Raw genomic sequence first — 13,506 nt, 5'->3', positions numbered from 1 at the left:
TATCCCATAGGTGTCTCCGGGATAGCATCAGGAGTGGTCTGGAAACCCAACAGGTCGTCGAACTCTTTCTGGCTGAAGGAGTATTCAACTCCAAAAAGTCTGAAAGCAGCATTCCCATCTGGTCCAGAGTATGGGTCATAGTCGAGTGAACTCAGGAACTCCAAAGTCAGGTTCCTATATGTGTTACTCAAGTCATCAGCAAATTCGTCTCAGTGGAGCTGGTGGCTAAGGAATCAGATACTAGGCTCGATACCCAGTGCCTCTATACAATGCTGATCAGGGTAACGTGTGGGTGCTATAGGACGCTGATACAGGGCAATGTAGCGCTCTCTCTGAGCATTATCTATATAGGCAACATGCATGTCATCGAAACCCTGCATCCTGTAAAAGTTAGGAAAGTGATCCTGAAAATACAAACCATTCAAATCTTAGTCTCGATGCAAAATAAGATAAAATAAAATAAAAATAAAAATAAATGTAAATAAATGCGAAAAAAAAAGTAAAATGAAAAGAAAAACCATGGGTTGCCTCCCAGGCAGCGCTTGTTTAACGTCATTAGCTTGACGATCAGAATTTATACACCTGTAGTAGTAGGAATCGGTGGATCAATCAGGGTGTGGCTTGAGTAGTATGTTGGAATGTCTCCTCCTTCGTAGACCTTCAGTCTTTGTCCATTTACAATGAATGGGATACATGTTTGGTTCTTGATTTCTACGGCTCCGGATCTCAGAATCTTGGATACTTCGAAAGGACCAGTCCATCTTGAACGTAGCTTTCCAGGGAAGAGTCGTAACCTAGTGTTGAAAAGGAGAACAAAATCGCCTACATTGAAGTTTTTCTTTACTATTCTTTTGTCGTGATAGGCTTTTGTCCTCTCTTTATATATTTTTGCATTCTCGTAGGCAGATTGCCTAAGTTCTTCTAGTTTATGAATGTCTAGGATCCGCTTCTCTCCAGCGGCTAGGTAGTCTAAATTCAAAGTTTTAATGGCCCAATAGGCTTTATGCTCTAACTCGAATGGTAAGTGACATGATTTTCCATGAACTAGTTGGTAAGGAGTAGTTCCTATAGGGGTTTTGAAAGCGGTTCTATAGGCCCATAATGCTTCTTGAAGCTTCTGAGACCAGTCTCTCCTAGAAATAGAAACAGTTTTCTCTAGGATCTGTTTTATCTCCCTATTAGATACTTCTACTTGGCCACTAGTTTGTGTGTGGTATGGTGTTGCTACTCTATGCCTAACTCCATATTTTCTTAAAAGTTTGTCAAATATTCTCGATATAAAGTGTGATCCTCCATCGCTTATGACTAAACGTGGTGTTCCAAATCTAGGGAATATATAGTTTTTAAATAGTTTGATTACTACCTTAGTGTCGTTTGTGGGTGCAGCTATAGCTTCAATCCACTTAGGCACATAGTCTACAGCTACTAAGATATACCTATTTCGTAGGGATGGTGGAAAAGGTCCCATGAAATCTATACCCCATACGTCAAAGAGTTCTACTTCCTGAATGTTTCTTAGAGGCATTTCATCACGCCTTGAAATGTTTCCAGTGCGTTGGCATCTATCACATTTTACAGTGCAAGCATAGACATCACGCCACATGGTAGGCCAGAATAGGCCAGCTTGAAGAATCTTGGCGTATGTCTTAGAGGTGCTCGCATGTCCACCATAAGGTGCAGAATGACAATGCTCGATAATACTATTTACCTCTTCTTCTGGAACACAACGGCGAAAAATGCCATCTTTACCCCTTTTAAAAAGGAGCGGTTCGTCCCAATAGAAGTTTCTCACATCATGAAAGAATTTCTTCTTGAGGTGGTAGTCAAGATCAGGGGGTACTATATCAGCAGCTAGGTAATTAACGAAATCTGCATACCAGGGTACGTTACTTATTGCTAAGGAATTTTGGGGGTCCTCATAAGGATCTAGGTTATTATCTTCAATGGTTTCTACTTTAGCTATCAGTCTATCATAGGCGAAATCATCATTTATGGGTACTAGTTCAGGTTTTAGATGTTCTAGCCTAGAAAGGTGATCGGCTACTACATTTTCAATGCCTTTTTTTATCTCTTATATCTAAATCAAATTCTTGTAGTAATAGAATCCATCGGAGTAACCTGGGCTTGGCATCTTTTTTACTTAATAGGTAACGAATGGCAACATGATCGGTGTAAACAATAATTTTTGCTCCTACTAGATAAGATCTAAATTTGTCTATAGCGAAAACTACAACGAGTAATTCTTTTTCAGTTGTTGCGTAATTAAGCTGGGCACCATCTAGGGTTCTACTGGCATAATAAATGGCATGTAATTTTTTATCTTTCCTTTGTCCTAGAACGGCTCCAACTGCATAATCACTAGCATCGCACATTATTTCAAACAGTTCCGACCAATCGGGCGGTTTCATAATGGGTGCAGATACTAATGCTTATTTTAAAAGATTAAATGCGTCATTACATTTTTCATCAAAAATGAATTCAGCATATTTCATTAAAAGTCCAGTTAAAGGTTTTGTTATTTTGGAGAAGTCCTTAATAAAACGCCGGTAGAATCCAGCGTGTCCAAGAAAGCTTCGGACTTCTCTGATGGTTTTTGGGGGTTTTAGGTTTTCTATAACTTCTATTTTAGCTTTGTCTACCTCTATACCTTTTTCGGAAACTATATGTCCTAAAACTATTCCTTCGGTTACCATGAAATGACATTTTTCCCAATTTAGCACGAGGTTCACCTCCACGCATCTCTCCAGGATTTTCTCAAGGTTAGCAAGACAATTGTGGAAGTCAAATCCGCAAATCGAGAAATCATCCATAAACACTTCCATGATACCATCTAGGTAATCTGCAAAGATTGACATCATGCAACGTTGGAAAGTAGCTGGAGCATTACAGAGGCCGAACGACATTCGTCTGTAGGCAAAAGTTCCATAGGGGCATGTAAAGGTAGTTTTTTCTTGATCTTCGGGGTGGATAGGTACTTGGAAGAATCCAGAGTATCCATCTAGATAGCAGAAGTAAGAGTGTCTGGCTAGACGCTCCAGCATCTGGTCAATAAATGGTAAAGGGAAATGATCCTTCCTAGTTGCTTTATTTAATTTTCTATAATCTATACACATCCGCCATCCTCCTTCTAAACGTTTTGCTACATGTTCGCCTTTATCGTTTTGCACGACTGTGATGCCTCCCTTTTTAGGTACTACATGCACAGGGCTCACCCACTTACTATCCGAGGTCTGATAGATTATACCTGCCTCAAGTAACTTAAGAACTTCCTTTTTAACGACATCACTCATTATAGGGTTTATTCTTCTCTGATGTTCCCTAGAGGGTTTTGAATCTTCTTCGAGCGAAATCCGATGCATGCATACGGATGGGCTTATACCTTTCAGGTCAGAGATATTATATCCTAAGGCTGAGGGGTGTCTTCGTAAAACGTCTAAAAGTTGGTTCGTTTCCTCTTGGCTCAAGGTAGCACTAACTATAACTGGACGGTTCATCTTTTCATCGAGGAACTCATATCTCAGGTTCTTAGGCATTTCCTTAAGTTCTAAGGTTAGTTTCTTAGGGCATGGCATAGGATCTGGGGTAAGGGATAAACATTCATAAAGGTTATCATCGATGTAAGGTTCTTTAAAGTCATCATCTTCCTTTATGGGGGTTGATGGTATCTTAATTGTTTTTATAATTTCTTTTTGTTCTAATTCTCTAACACATTCATCAATGATATCTAAGGCATAACACGAATCTCCCATCACAGGTGCCATAAGAAATTTCGAAAGTATAAATTCTATTTTCTCGTCACCTACCTCAAATGTCAACTTTCCTTTCTTGACATCTATTATGGCTCCTGCAGTCGATAAGAATGGTCTACCTAGAAGAATTGGTATATCATTGTCCTCTTTGATGTCCATGACAACAAAATCAGTAGGGATAAATAGTTGACCTATCCTAACAGGAACATCTTCTAAAATGCCTATCGGATATTTGACAGATCTATCGGCTAACTGAAGTGACATCTTAGTGGGCTGTAATTCTCCTAAGTTTAATCTCTCACAAACCGCTAGAGGCATTAAGCTCACACTAGCTCCTAAGTCTAGAAAAGCTTTTTCGATGACATGATTACCCAAAAGGCAAGGAATGGAGAAATTTTCAGGATCTTTATCTTTCTTTGCTAATTTGTCCTCGGAAATAGCATTACATTCCAAAGGCTTCGGATCGTCAAGTCTACGTTTGTTGGTAAGGATGTCTTTCAGAAACTTTGCATAAGAAGGTATTTGGGTGATGGCTTCTGTGAAAGGGATTTCTACATGAAGTTTTTCTATAACTTTAATAAAATTTTGATACTGTTTATTGATCTGGGTTTGTTTGAGTCTTTGCGGATATGGTATAGGTGGTTTATATGGCGGGGGTGGTACGTAAGTTTTAGGTTCTTCTCCTTTATCTCGACCATCCTGGTTTTCAGATTCCTCTGGTTCCTTTACTTCGTCCATGAGTTTGGTACATTCCTTAGATGTTTCGGGTTCACTCAATCTAGAGTTTGGTGGCTCATCATAAGCGTTCCCACTTCGTAGGGTAATGGCGTTGGCTTGTCCTCTCGGATTTTGTTGAGGTTGTCCAGGGAATTGTACTCCAGGTATAGTCTGAGGGGCTTGGTTTAAAGCTACCTGAGAGATTTGGGTTTCAAGCATCTTGGTATGAGTAACTATTAGGTCAACCTTGGTTCCTAACTGAGTAATCAATTCGTTAACATGAATGTTTTGGTTCATGAACTCCTTGTTTTGTTGGGTTTGAGCGGTGATAAAATTTTCCATAATTTTCTCAAGGCTCGGCTTTGGTGGCACAGGTTGCATAGGTTGATTTGATCTAGGGGCTTGATAACTAGGTCTCGGAGGTGTATTATTTTAAATAGGGTTATTGTTTTTATAGGAGATGTTCGGGTGATTCCTCCATCCAGGGTTATAGGTATTCAAATATGGGTTCCCTTGGGTGTAGTTCACTTGCTTGGAGTGGGTTTCGTTTAACAGACTGCATTCTGCGGATTGGTGTCCTTGGGTTCCACATATCTCACAATCCGATGAGACTGCGGCTACAGTATTTGGGTTTATGCACATATGCCCGACCTTAAGGGCTAATGCGTCCATCTTAGCTTGCATCATGTCTATAGAGCTTAGTTCATACACTCCTCCTTGGGCTTCCTTATTATCAACTGTCGCTCGTTCGACTCCCCATGATTGATGGTTTTGAGCCATGTCTTCAATGAGGGCACTAGCTTCAGGATAAGGTTTGTTCATCAGAGCACCGCCCGCGGCAGCGTCGATGGTCATCTTTGTGTTGTAATGAAGTCCATTATAGAAGGTTTGAATGATTAACCAATTTTCTAAGCCATGATGTGGGCATGCTCGTAACAACTCTTTATATCTCTCCCAAGCTTCGAACAACGATTCTCCTTGGTTTTGGGTAAATCTAGTTATATGGTTTCGAAGAACGGCGGTCTTACTCGGGGGAAAATATTTAGCAAGAAAAACTCTTCTAAGGTTATCCCAAGTCGTAATGGAATTGAGTGGAAGGGAATCTAACCATGATAGGGCTTTATCTCTGAGGGAAAAAGGAAATAATCTTAAACGTATTGCCTCAGGAGAAGCTCCATTGGTTTTAAAAGTATCTGCTAATTGAAGAAATATTTTTAAATGTTGGTTAGGGTTCTCGGTAGCGAGACCCGCGAATTGTCTTGGTTGCACTAGTTGCAACAGGGATGGTTTAAGTTCAAAACTATTAGCTGGTATGATTGGGTTTACTATACTAGAACTAGGTTCTTCGTTAGATGGTTAAGCGAAATCTTTAAGAGGTCTTTGGTTTTGATCTTCGGCCATAGCTCTCTTAATTCTATGAAAGAATAAACTTGCGCGAGCGTAACATTCAGGTTCCGCCAGAGGGTATACTAAGCTTAAACTTCCGATGCTGCGAGTTCTTCGCATTGAGAGGCGGGAAATAGCCTAAGTTTAAACGATATAACAACGGGAAAATGAAATTTGACGAAATTGGTCCCCGGCAACGGCGCCAAAAACTTGATGCATTGTTTTTTCGCAAGTATACGAACGCGTCAGAGTAATATAAAAGATTGTCGAATCCACAGAGACCAAGTGCCAAGCTATCGTTATCTGTTGTTATGGTGTTTATCAAAGGCAATCAAAATAGGTGTTTTTGTAGTGTGCAATGAAAAGTGAAGTATTGAAATAGAATAAAATTAATAAAGACAGGGTCGAATGTAATTCACGTAATCAATTAATAATCCAAGTACTTGCTAATAGAACTACTTATGGGCAATGTTTCCTACTTTGAAAAGAACCAATTTAACAGGAACTGTCGCTTTCGCGTATTCAGAACCGAGTTGTACTCCCTAATCAAACCCTCTTATTGTCACTTATAAAAAGGCGTGCATTGCGTTAGAGTAGTAAACCTATTTTTAAGAAATATAGTATCTTGACTAAGTTGAAAAGTATTATAACCTGGATTTCTTAACCAAAAGAGGTTCTTACGAACCAGACTCTAAACTTATAAACGCGTCCAAAAATAGTTTTAAAATCTATTTTCTTCTTAATGTTAAAAACTCCTAATGAACTAAAAAAAGCGCTTTCGCTGTTTTTGAAATAGTTAAAAACAATTAAGATTAAAAAGACATTGGACGACTTTCGATCTTACCCAACAGAATTGAAGTGCGGGAAAACTTAATTTGAAAGTTAAAATAGCCCTTAAGTGCTTCTACGAACAATTGTACGGATTATCGGTTCAATTATGATCCTTACATTCTAGCCTTATAAATTTAGCTAGACATGGTAAAGTAAAAGTGCATTAAAATAAATAAAAGTAGTGCGAGTGCGGAAAGTAAATAAAAGTAGTGCGAGTGCGGAAAGTAAATAAAAGTAGTGCGAGTGGGGAAAGTAAATAATTTAAAGCGAGTGCGAGAAATAAATAAAGTAAAGGCGAGTGCGGGAAATAAACAAATTTAAAGCGAGTGCGGGAAATAAATAAAGTAAAAGCGAGTGCGGGAAATAAATAAAGTAAAAGCTAGTGCGGGAAATAAATAAAGTAAAGGCGAGTAATAAAAACCTGCTCCAATCGGAGGGTTGAGTAAATTGCAATGCGGAAAAGAAAATGGCGGCAGGATTAACTTCCTTCCAAAGTGCTCCAAACTCGATTACAGACTCTATCACAGACTTGATTACACAATTGTGGTAACACTCCAATGCGAAGCGATTACCACTATAAAATACTGAATATATGCCTAAGTGAAACAAATTTGCTTTTGAGTTTGCCTCTGTTCTAAGTTTGGATGGTTGTAAAAGTGAATTCGCGTTTCTATTTATAAGCAAGTAAAAAGATGGAAATGACTTGGATGCCATTCACTTGAAAATAGGAGGGAACCGTTTTTCCTCTTGTGGCGCCCGCCACAAGGCCATGGCGCCCGCCACAAGCACAATATGGGGCGCCTTAGTGGAAGTAGTGGGAAAACGTGGGAGTTGATGGAAGTTGAATTTGACACGTCATGGCTTGGTCTGTGGCGCCCGCCATTGGGTAGGCCATAAGAGCAAAATGCTGAATTTTAGGGTTTTTGGCTCTTTTTCGCTCCTTTTCTCGATCGGGGCTCCGATTAAAGTAAAAACCTGAAAACAAAGGAAAACACAGTAATAAGACAACAAAATGGTAATAAAACAACTAGAATGCATGTGAAATCGGAGTCGAAAATACGTAAATTTTAGTGTGATCAGATAGTAAGGAGGACCATTGTCATGAGTAGCCAAGTTAAGAGAGAGACAAGCCAAATGGAGATCCTAGGAGCTTGAATCTAAATTGTTTGATTGCTTGATTGTGTTTGCTAAGTCCAAAGGAGAGGAGCATCTTGAATCATCTCTATGATTTCAAGAAAAGGAACTCCAAGGGTTTTATCTCTTTCTCTTATCTTTGTATGCTTTAGGACTAGCCCTTCTCTTCTTCTCCTCACTCTAACCCAAGCCAAAACCTTTTCTAACTTTGACATTGTTTTCAAACTAGAAACCTGGGCATTATGCCTTTGACTTTTCAAAATCTTTTCATCAATACTCATTGTGAATAAATCTTAATCCAATTTTAACTTCATTTTGTAAATAAATTAACTTGTAAATATAACTCACTTCAAGTTGTTTTTGTGGTTTCAAATGCCACCCTTTGTTAGACCTTTTCATAAACATTAGTCATAGGTTTGAGTCATCATAGTGGTTGATGTAAATCTCACCTCATCCTTAGTGTTTGGATTATAAGTCTTCCATACTTATTATAGGGTTAACCTCTCACTAGTATGTTGAAGCTCTCTTCTCATGGTGGATTGTTGGTTTAGGCTGAGTTTTCTCCCTTTGTTAACAAAAGACCTTAAGGCTTTTGATCAAATCAATTCTCAAATCTTTGAGATTTTTACCCCGAACTACGAGGTTTTAATCCTACCTTTGTGATGGTACGTAGGCAATGGGTTCATCCATTCAAACAACAAAATTGTAAATATAATCTATTCTCTTCTCATCCCCACAATCTTTTGCACATATTTTCACAAATACCAACCTACAACACACGTTTGCAAAAAGAGGTTCCCTTAGAGTACTAAGGATGTTTTGGGTGCATAAAACCTTCCCATTTTTAAAGAGCTAAGTAAGTTGTCATCCGTTGTACTAAATCCTTTGTACTTCAAGCAACGTCATGAGAAGCTCTTGTTTGTATTATCTACTGATGTGGTTGAAGGACTTTTGGGCGTTTTGGTTCAGTTCTATGACCCTCTCTACCGGTGCTTCACTTTTCCCGATTATCAGCGTGTGCCTATGTTTGAGGAGTATGCCCATCTCTTGGGTATACCCATATCTGACAAGGTACCTTTCAGTGGATTGGAGGAGATCCCGAGATCTCATGTCATAGCTGAAGTTCTTCATATGAAGAAGTCTGAGATTGATGCTCATTTGGTGAAGAAAGGAGGTATTCTTGGGTTGTCTTTTAAGTTCCTCATTGGTAAAGCTACCGTTTTTTCTCAAGCCAATAGAATGGATGCTTTTGAAGCTATCTTGGTATTGCTCATATATGGCTTGGTTTTGTTCCCCAATATTAACAGTTTTGTTGATGTTAACGCCATTAGAATTTTCTTGATTGGGAATCCTGTTCCGACTCTGTTGGATGAGATGTACTTCTCAATGCATTTGAGGAATTCTAAAGGTGGTGGGACTATTGCGTGTTGTGTTCCTCTTCCGTACAAGTGGTTTATTTTGCACTTGCCTCAGACTCCTGCTTTCGTGGAGAATCGACAATGTCTACGGTGGTCCCAAAGACTTATGTCTCTCACTAATGATGATATTGTTTGGTATGATTCTACATTGGGTATCTAGGACATCATTGATAGTTGTGGTGAGTTCTCTAATATGCCTCTTATTGATACACAAGGAGGAATCAACTACAACCCAGCATTGGCCCATCGTCAATTTGGGTTCCCCTTGAGAGATAAGCCTAATAACATTCAGTTAGAAGGTCTATTCTATCAAAAGGGTAAAAATACCAAGTTTTGAAGGAAAGAATGATGCATGCTTGGCATAATGTGCATAGGAAGAGAAGATCCGAGCTTGGTCCATGGAATTGTGTAGCTTTGGAAGCTTGCACTATTTGGGTTAAGAAGAGAGCTTTGGAGCTGAAGATGTCATATGCTTGTGAAAGACCTATGTCTTTGGTTATGGAAGAGCCATCAACTCTCCCTAACCAAGATATAGAGGAGTTGGAATACGCACTCGCCAAGATGAAGCAAGAGAGAGATATGTGGGAAGAGCGGTTCCATGCTTTAAGCCGAAAGCATGAAGAGTTGCAGCTTGAGTCGAAAGACAACGATACACTTATTTAGATTCTTGAAGACCGTGCAGTGAAGAGACAGAGAGAACCAGAGGGTTTAATTGCCTCTAGTATGCCTCAACCTTCCGATGCTTGGAAGAAGATTGTTGATCAGCTTGTCCTCGAGAAGGCTCAGATGAAGACATTCTTTGAGTCCGAGATTCGACGCATCCGAAGGAAGTATGCTCCCATAACCATATTATTTGATGCAGTTGTTAGGGATCCTTAGAATGATATTTTCCTTTTCTCTTGTATTTGTATTTTGGTTTCTAAAATTGTACTCAGTGCAATCCTTCCAATTTTATGAATAAAAAGAGATTTTATGGTCAATCGAATTGTTATTATTAATTGAATATATTTTCAAGTAAGACTTCATATGTTCCTTGAAATTAAAAACAGTAAACAACATTGCATTTCATACATCATTTGCATAGCAGGTTTCTTTCTCCAGGTGTCTTATCAGTTCTTCTTTTGTGCATTAGCCAAGCTGGCTCACCACTACAACACTCAAGCTAATCGAATGCGAAGAATGGAGCATCTAGAACAATAGAGTAGAGAGATGAAGGATGAGATCTCCAGACTTACAGTGCTGATGGAATCCGCGATTGCTGCTCAGAACCAGCCATCACCGTCTCCTACAACTCCTTCTCCTCAGAGGACTGTCATCTCAGAAATTGTTTCATCAACTGTTCCTGTTGCTGCTACCAACCAGTCTGTTCCCGCTGTGCCATCTGGATTCCCTTGGGGAATGCCACTAAATTTTATTCCTGAAGGGTATGCTCCAACATTTGTTTATCTGTCGGCATCTAGCCCAGTCATGTCAGTGCCTCCTCCTATCGTTCATACTCTGCCCCGTGTTGAGGAGACTATCTACCACTCTGAGTCGTCAGAAGGTCCAGATGTCTATGAAAAGATGGATGAGATGAAAGATCAATTCCTCGAGATGCGCAAGGAATTGAAGACTCTGCGAGGGAAAGATTTGTTTGCAAAGAGTGTTGTTGAACTCTGTTTGGTTCCCAACATCAAAATTTTGGTGAAGTTCAAGGTCTGAGACTTTGAAAAATACAAAAGGAATACTTGTCTGTTGAGCCATCTTGTTATGTATGCCAAGAAAATGTCTACTCAAACTGATAATGATCAGCTGCTGATTCACTACTTCCAAGACAATTTAACTAGAGTTGCCCTGAGATGGTATATGGGTCTGGACAGTGCTATCATTCGTACTTTCAACGACTTGGGCGAGGCCTTTGTCAAGCAGTATAAGTACAACGTTGATATGGTGCTAGATATAGACTAGTTAAGGTCCATGTCTCATAAGGATAAGGATACATTTAAAGAATATGCCAAGAGATGGTGAGAGTTGGCTGCTCAGATTAGACCACCTTTGGAAGAGAAGGGGATAACTAAGATTTTCTTGAAGATGCCGAGTTCATTTTATTATGAAAGTATGATCGCAAGTGCCCCCAATGATTTTACTGAAATGGTAAACATGGGGATGGGACTAGAGGAAGGAGTCTGTGAAGGGTGTATGTCCAAAGATGAAGCATCGACTAACAAGAAGTATGATGGGAGTTTTTCTAAGAAGAAAGAAGGAGAGACTAATGCAGTGTCAGTGGGGAAGCAGAGGAGGCCTCATGTAAGGAAAAGTTCTCAATCCCATCAACATCATCACCAAGTTTCTTTAGTAATTCCAGTTTTTTCCAATAATTCAACCAATCAATCAGTTTCAATTTAGAAACAACAACATCAACAATAACCTCAACAAAGAACCAACTACAACAACAACAATCATCATCAATAAAATTTTGAGAGATAGAAGGTCTCATTTGACCCTATTCCTATGACATATGCAGAGTTGTACCCGTATTTGGTACTCAAGAATCTTATTCAGCCAAGAAACCCTCCGCAAATTCCTGAGCCACTACCATGGTGGTTCAAGCCTGATCTTCATTGTGCTTTTCACCAGGGAGCCCCTGGTCATGATATAGAGAATTGTTACCCATTGAAATATGAAGTTCATAAACTTATGAAGAGTGGTGTGGTGTCCTTTGAGGATAGAGCGCCGAATGTGAAGGCCAACCCGTTGCCCATTCATGGTAACACTTCTATTAACATGGTGGACGGTTGTCCATGGAACTTCAGAGTTTTTGATGTGAGGCGTATCCAGAGATCTTTTGTGGAAATGCATAGAACTTTGTGTTTGATTAGTGATTGTGAACATGACCATGATGGTTGTGTAATTTGTAGTATGAACCCCCGTGGGTGTATGATTGTCAAAAGGGATATCCAGAAATTGATGGATGAGAATGTAATCCAGATTCAACAGTCAAGGGATATGGGAGATGATGTAAATGTCATTGTGCTGGTGTTCAAAACCCTTGAGCGGGTAGTCATTTAGTTTGACAGCAGCAACAACAATAATGTCAATAGATCAGTATCACCATTGGTAATACAGTTAGAGGGTCTTGTCCCCTATGCATTCGATAAAGCTGTACCATACCAGTATAATGCCATGATGATTGAAAATGGTCAAAAGATTCCTCTACCAATTACAAATTCAGTGGTAAATATTGTAGACATTGCGAAGGTGACCCGTAGTGGTCATGTGTTCAATCCGGTATTCCCGAAGGTTGTGGAAGATGTTTCAGTAGGCAAGAAGGCAGAGATTCCTGCAGTGAATCCGATTAATGCTCCAATGTGTCAGTCTGGTGAATCCAGCAAATTGAAGACTAACAATGATGATGAGGTGTTACGTCTGATAAAGAGGAGTGAATTTAACGTTGTTGAGCAGCTACTCTAGATGCCGTCAAAGATTTATGTGCTTCCTTTGTTGATGAATTCCGAGGCACATAAAGAAGCACTGCAGAAAGTATTAGAACATGCTTATGTTGAACATGATGTTACTGTGGATCACTTTGACCACATTGTTGCTAACATCACTTCTTGTAACAATCTGAGCTTTTGTGACGAAGAACTTCCTAAGGAAAGCAGAAATCACAATTTGGCGATACATATTTCAATGAATTGTAAGGAGGACACTCTGTCCAATGTTTTGGTTGATACAAGATCACCACTGAACGTGTTTCCGAAGTTAACTCTATCAAGACTCTCCTATCAAGGCGCCCCGATGAAGTACAGTGGTGTGGTTGTTAAAGCGTTTGACGGTTCTCGTAAAACTATCATTGGAGAAGTGGACCTGCCAGTTAAGATAGGTCCGAGTGATTTCCAAATTACTTTCCAGGTAATGGATATCCATCTAGCCTATAGCTACTTGTTGGGAAGGCCATGGATTCATGAAGCTTGAGCTGTAACGTCTACTCTTCACCAAAAGCTGAAATTTGTGAAGAACGAAAAGCTTGTCGTTGTTTGTGGAGAGAAGGCATTGTTGGTGAGCCATTTGTAATCTTTTACATACGTTGATGCTGAGGAGGAAGTTGGAACGTTGTTCTAAGATTTGTCTGTTGCTGATGAATTGAAGAAAGTTGGGGCACCCATCTCTTCTTTCAAAGATGCACAAGAGGCTATTCAAGATGGCAATATTGATAAGCGGAGTCATGTTGTGGAAGTCGCTGAGAACAAGAATAAGGTAGGGCTAGGATTTTAACCAGGGACATTTAACAC

The 13,506-nt window shown here is 39.6% G+C and overlaps 1 non-coding gene across 1 annotated transcript; it reads left to right on the top strand.

Moving 5' to 3' along the window:
- The first annotated feature begins 5,376 nt into the window (after positions 1-5,376).
- Positions 5,377-5,483, top strand: LOC127088549 (small nucleolar RNA R71). Its single transcript, XR_007790380.1, has one exon. It is a non-coding gene; the product is annotated as a small nucleolar RNA R71 (small nucleolar RNA).
- The last annotated feature ends 8,023 nt before the right edge of the window (positions 5,484-13,506 follow it).

The sequence above is a fragment of the Lathyrus oleraceus genome, chromosome 5 (assembly GCF_024323335.1).
Source record: "Lathyrus oleraceus cultivar Zhongwan6 chromosome 5, CAAS_Psat_ZW6_1.0, whole genome shotgun sequence".
In the NCBI taxonomy this organism is placed as follows: Eukaryota; Viridiplantae; Streptophyta; class Magnoliopsida; order Fabales; family Fabaceae; genus Lathyrus; species Lathyrus oleraceus.
The sequence above is the reverse complement of the archived record's forward strand: the minus strand, read 5'-3'. Positions and strand labels throughout refer to the sequence as shown.